The sequence below is a fragment of the Suncus etruscus genome, chromosome 18, assembly GCF_024139225.1.
Source record: "Suncus etruscus isolate mSunEtr1 chromosome 18, mSunEtr1.pri.cur, whole genome shotgun sequence".
NCBI lineage: Eukaryota > Metazoa > Chordata > Mammalia > Eulipotyphla > Soricidae > Suncus > Suncus etruscus.
This window is the reverse complement of record NC_064865.1, coordinates 57,251,630-57,258,349: the sequence shown is the minus strand read 5'-3', so window position 1 is coordinate 57,258,349 and position 6,720 is coordinate 57,251,630.

The window sequence follows — 6,720 nt, the reverse complement described above, 5'->3', positions numbered from 1 at the left end:
GCAACTTCTTGCCCCCAAGACACTTCCGGGGGCTCTCTAGGAATCCCGGAGGTCCGCGCGCTCTATGGTCTGTGCGCGGAGGCATCCGGGCCTCGAGCCGTCCCCCACCCACCCACCCCGCAGGTCGACTGCGCAGCCGCAGCCGCATCATCGGGCGCGGGTCCCGGATCGAGTAACACCGAAGGACGGGATAACGGTTTTCTTCTCCCACCCACAGCCCCTCCTGCGTGCGGTGTTGGTGGCTGCAACTTGGGCGTGGGAATTCACTGCATCCCGCTTTACTGGAACATTTTCACCTAAACCTTCCCTATCCACACATTCTTGGGGAATTCTTTTTAACCCCATTTTAGTGCTTTTTTTTTTTTAATTTCTCTATGCACAAATAAATGCACAAAACTGCTTTAAGCACTTAATTTGCAAGTACAAATTCATATTGATTCAAAGTTTCATGCTTTTCAGGTACAAACACACACACAATTTCAAAACTTTGGTTCAATCATGAGAAAATCCTGAGCACAACTGGATTCCCACCCACCCCACCCCCAAACACCCTGTAAAGTTCCATAAAAAACATGTTGAAATGTTATGGAGATGAGTCATAAAGAAGTACATCGTGGGGGGAAAGAGATAGAGTATAAAATACAGGGTACATCGAAGGGGCGAGAAAAAGGAAAGAAAGAGAGAGAGAGAGAGAGAGAGAGAGAGAGAGAGAGAGAGAGAGAGAGAGAAAGAAAGAAAGAAAGAAAGAAAGAAAGAAAGAAAGAAAGAAAGAAAGAAAGAAAGAAAGAGAAAGAAAGAAAGAAAGAAAAAAGAAAGAAAGAAGATAAAGAGAAAGGGAAGAAAGGAAAGGAAAGAAAGAGAAAGAAAAAGAAGAGAGAATGAAAAAGAAAGAGGAAGAAAAGAGAAAGAAGAAAGAATAAAAAGAAAGGAAGAAAAGAGGAAAGAAAGATGAAAGAAGAAAGGAGAAAAAAGAAAGCGAAAGGAAAAAAGAGAAAAGAAAGTAGAAAGCAAAGAAAGAAAAAGAGAAAGGAAAGAAGAGAAAAAGAAAAAGAAGAAAAGAAGAAATAAAAGAAAAAGAAAGAAGAGGGAGAAAGAAGAAAGGAAGAAAGAAGAAAGAAGATGACCCCCGATTTTCAGTTGAGTTTTTTTTTTTTTCATTTCAAAAGTCGACTTATATACCGGAAAATCGGTATACACTTTGTTTTTTTTGTTTGTTTGTTTTTGTTTTGTTTCTGTTTTTTTTGTTTGTTTGTTTTTTGGGCCACACCCAGCGTTGCTCAGGGGTGACTCCTGGCTGTCTGCTTAGAAATAGCTCCTGGCAGGCACGGGGGACCCTATGGGACACCGGGATTCGAACCAACCACCTTTGGTCCTGGATCGGCTGCTTGCAAGGCAAACACCACTGTGCTATCTCTCCGGGCCCGGTATACACTTTGTTAATGAGGCTACATTATCAGTCCTGAAGATTCTTTTTGTGAATGAAACCCAACTATAGTCATGTTTGTAATCACGATGTTTAAAGATATTATAAAAAATAAACAAAAAATTGTCAAATACTTTATCTTGACAGGAGACACAAGTGACAAATGATGGAACAGAAGAATGGAAGTTCCTTCACTGGGTTCATCCTACTGGGGTTCTCGGACAGGCCCCAACTGGAACGAATCCTCTTTAGTACTTTTTATTCTCTATATCTTCACTTTGCTGGGCAACACCACCATCATTGCACTGTCCTACCTGGCTCCCAATCTCCACACTCCAATGTACTTCTTCCTATCCAACCTAAGCTTTCTGGACTTGTGTTACATTACCAGCACTGTTCCTCAGTTCCTGGGTAATGTCAGCAGAGCGGACAAATCTATCTCCTTTGCTGGCTGTGTGGCTCAGCTGTACATCTTTTTAGGCTTGGGCTGCACGGAATGCATGCTCTTAGGAGTCATGGCATTTGACCGCTATGCTGCTGTGTGCAGGCCCCTCCACTACACTGTCATCATGCATTCTCCTCTGTGTGGCCTGATGGCTACTTTCGCATGGATCTTTGGTTTTTCCAACTTCTTAGTGCAGACTGTGCTCATCTTCCTTTTGCCACATTGTGGGAGGAACAAGTTAGACCATTTTCTTTGTGAGCTCCCTGCAATTATCAAGCTTGCCTGTGTTGACACCGGTAGTACTTGAGTCCGAGTTTTTTTTGTTTTTTTGTTTTTTGCCAGTGCTCATTGGTAAACCTTTTCTGCAACGCCCCGTTGCAGGGTCCAGAAGCCCCCCAGGGGGGCCCGGCCAGCAGGAATTAGCTGGGAAGGCTTCTCAGACGACCGCACTTCTATTTTGCTGAGTAGAAGCACAACCACACTGTAAAAAATCTGAGAGAGGTTAATAATAAAGACCCAAGGCAGCGTCTCACTGTTCAAGGGTGTCTTTATTGGCTACAGTTCCTTCTTAAATAGTGAAGGAGAAGGGGGCAGTACAAAGGTGATGTCAGTCATACTTTTGGCGCGAAGGCTCATAAGGAAGTGGGCAGTGGGCTAGGGGCTGGATGACCTTCAAGCTATGATGAACGTGCTGTTTCCATGGAAATTTCTAGTGACCTTCCAGCTGCATTCCTAATTGCTTACTATCAGGAGGTGGTGCAAGATGTGCTTGCCTAGTGATCTTGAACAGACAATATAGCATATACTTATTGATAACAGCCTAAATTACTCCGGAATGTGGTCTTAAGGAATGGGGCCTAGTTTCTGATAACTGGACCAGGCAGTTTTTTCTCTCCTCCGGGCTTATAGCTAAATTAAGTCCTGCAGCTACATTCTTTTCTCTTAGCTCAGAAATTTACAGCAAGATTGCATATTGCTTTTAGGTGAAAAGCTGGGCTATGGCAGAGAGAACAGCAAAATGTCCTCAAACAAGTCAGTTCCCAACATCTCCCCCTTTCTCTTCTAATAAAAGAAGGAAAGTCGTGAGCGGGTGGAAGAACCGTGTCTTAGGCATACAAGGTTTGACCAGGTCGGACACGGCCAAAGCCGCATTTAACAGGTGGCCACAGACGCCATGGTTGCGCGCAGAGATCCGAATTATGCGTTGTAGCCTTTTAGGGCCGTGCCCTAACTGGGACCTTGCTAATCCCGTCGTAGGTGTCTCCACAGCCGAGAGCACAAGTGCCGGAGCGAGCTCCGTCTGTTAGCTATGCGCTCTATCTCCTGGAAACTTAGTGGCTGGAAAGGCGGCTTGGTGACTAAAGCCAAGTTTTCACAGGAGTCACGCGGGGTTAGACGCTGGTAGTTAACTTGAATAGAGGTTTTTGCCTTTTCATCTACCTGGTTTTTAATAAAGGCAGTAATTTTGCGGAAAATCCATGGGCCAAGAGAAAAGAGCAGCATGAGGCTAATAAGAGGGCCCAAAATAGTGGACAAGATTGTGTGGAGCCAAGGGGAAGAGAAAAACCAATCCTGGTACCAACCTTGTTCTTCATCGAAATGTTTTTCAAAATCTTTTATACCATCACCAATATGTTGGACGCTGTCCCTAACTAATCCAGTTTTGTCTTTAAAAATACAACATTGTTCCTTAAGGGCTACACAGACTCCCCCTTTCTTCAAAAAAAAAGGAAACCAAATTAAAGCATGGTGGTTTTGCTGCACTATCTTTGCTAGGGATTTAACAATGTGCTTTAAGTGTTGTAAACTTAGTTTAAGTTTGTAAACATTATTAACAACAGTTATACTTAAGGCATTGACAGATTTTAGAGTATGAACCAATGAATAAATTATTGTGCTTACAGCGGTAGCACCCAGGCCTATGATTAAGGCTAGGGTGAGAGCAGGTTTGACAGGTAAGTTAGGCATTAAAACAATGAAAACACAGTAGTTTTAGGACTGAAAAAACAAATGTGAAACAATGGGGGAGATAAACCAGTGAAACAGGCAAGAAACGTTAAATTGGGGGCAATTATGAACTAAAAGGAGGAATTAATGACAAGAATTTGATTACAATTTTCAATAGGGGGAATCATATTGGGTACCAAAAGGCAAAGTTCAAGTTTCACCACCTGTTTGAAGGTGATGCTGAAGTGAGGCTTGGGGCTGGATTGCAGAGCGAAGGGGTCAGAGACAGGCAGGAGGTTGCCAAAGCAGGCAGGGTCGGTGATGGTGGAGGCGTTGACCAGCTGTAGGATGAGGTTTGAGGTGGGTGAATAGCAGGTACCGAAGGCGTTTGCATCTGGGCGGAGGGCGGAAGCGTTGATCATGACAAGGATGAGCTGAGAAGAGGAGGGGAGGGTGGTGAGGGGAGTAAAGGTTTTGGTGGAACAGGGACGGAGCTGAGACTAGGGAAGTGAAGGGCTGTTTAGGATTTTGCACAGAGGGTGCAGCGGCAGAAGTAAAGATGAAGGGTCAGAAGAGGAAGGAAACTGAGAGACAGAGTCAGAGCGAGAGGGAGCCCAGGAACACTAGATTTCTGGCAAACATCATGAACAAATATTAAAAAATTACAAATATCTTTTTTGGTAACCTCTATATGTCTGGCTTTCAACTCAGACTGTATATATTTAATGAATTTAAGTTCAGTACTCAAAGAATTACCCATGGTAGCGTATCCTATGGGTTAAGCCCCAAAAGCCAATCAGGGGCGGCGATCGGAACGACTGGAAAAACTGCAGTTTAAATATTTGATTAAGGCTAACTCGTTTCAACGCTTACCCTGATGAGGTAATTTCCGCGATTTACGAAGGAGCTCTAGACTCGCCGACCTGTAGTCGTTCGGAGTGTGGCGGTGATCTTCGAGCCCAGCGTTGGGCGCCAAAATGCAGGGTCCAGAAGCCCCCCAGGGGGGCCCGGCCAGCAGGAATTAGCTGGGAAGGCTTCTCAGACGACCGCACTTCTATTTTGCTGAGTAGAAGCACAACCACACTGTAAAAAATCTGAGAGAGGTTAATAATAAAGACCCAAGGCAGCGTCTCACTGTTCAAGGGTGTCTTTATTGGCTACAGTTCCTTCTTAAATAGTGAAGGAGAAGGGGGCAGTACAAAGGTGATGTCAGTCATACTTTTGGCGCGAAGGCTCATAAGGAAGTGGGCAGTGGGCTAGGGGCTGGATGACCTTCAAGCTATGATGAACGTGCTGTTTCCATGGAAATTTCTAGTGACCTTCCAGCTGCATTCCTAATTGCTTACTATCAGGAGGTGGTGCAAGATGTGCTTGCCTAGTGATCTTGAACAGACAATATAGCATATACTTATTGATAACAGCCTAAATTACTCCGGAATGTGGTCTTAAGGAATGGGGCCTAGTTTCTGATAACTGGACCAGGCAGTTTTTTCTCTCCTCCGGGCTTATAGCTAAATTAAGTCCTGCAGCTACATTCTTTTCTCTTAGCTCAGAAATTTACAGCAAGATTGCATATTGCTTTTAGGTGAAAAGCTGGGCTATGGCAGAGAGAACAGCAAAATGTCCTCAAACAAGTCAGTTCCCAACACCCCGTATGCCTCCATCCCACCCACCTCCATCACTCATCGGGATCATCCTCAGCCCATCGCTCCCATCACACATCCATCACTCATGGTCAACCCTCATCCGTGGCCCCCAACCGCCTGTGCCCCAAGATCCGTGCGGGGCTGTCAGTTCTGGCCGTTGAAACCGAATGCAGACACAACTGCGGAGACCTAAGAGGAGAAAGATGGGGTCCTCTCCCACCCCTTCAGGGAAAGGTTTCTGATTTTCGCCCCTTTCCAAGTTGTGCGTCTTGTGTGTGAAATATATGAAGAAGAAGGTGCCTCGTTCATTATGATTTGGACTGTTCTGAGCATTATATTTGTTTATTTATTTGTATGTGCCAGTTAGATGGTTTTAAAGCCTTCTGTGAAGAACTGTTCATCTTTTTTCACCATGTTCCGGCTTCTGTTTTGATAAGCTGAGTTTTGAGAATGCTTTCTGTATCTTAGGATTTAGCCCTATTTAATGTTGCAACTATTTTCTCCCAGTCAATGGTTGGTTTCTCTCTCTCTCTCTCTCTCTCTCTCTCTCTCTCTCTCTCTCTTCCCCCCCCCCCCGCCTCCATTTCTTTCGCAGTGCAGCTTTTTAGTGGTATGTATAGCCAAGGTCTGAATAATCCCAGTTGTCCAACATACAAGTAGATATTGTGGCATAAACACATATATACATATGGATACACGTATGTAGAGTGGGAATCTACTGAAATTGGAGAAAAGAAATCACTTAGATTGCTGTGATTTGAGTAGAATTGGAGAGTTGACTAAGTGAAGTAGGTCAGAGAGAAAAAGATGGGACACCCTGTGAAACAAAGACAGAGGTTAGACAATTAGTGGAAACAATCCAGAAATAGTGACCACAATCCAGAATTGTGACCTCAGAGTGCTGGGAAAAGGATGGGGGGCAGGGAATAGTATCTTGTAATAAATGGGGGGGGGCAGGCTCTTTGGTGGCAGGCAGGGAATAGCAGCGCTATTTTGTTTGTTTGTTTTCCTTTTTGTTCTTGGGTACCACTCTGTGGTGCTCAGGGGTGACTCTTGGCTCTGAACTCAGAAATTTTACCTGGTAGGTTCAAGGGAACATGCAGGATGCCCAATTGATCCTGAGTGCAAGACAAAAGCCTACCCACAGTGCTATTGCTATGACCCCAGAAGTGCTATTGTTAAAAGGAAATCATTTCAGGGGCCTGAATTTTCTGAGCTCAGAGCCAGAAATCACGCCTAAATTGCACAGGGTATGGTTA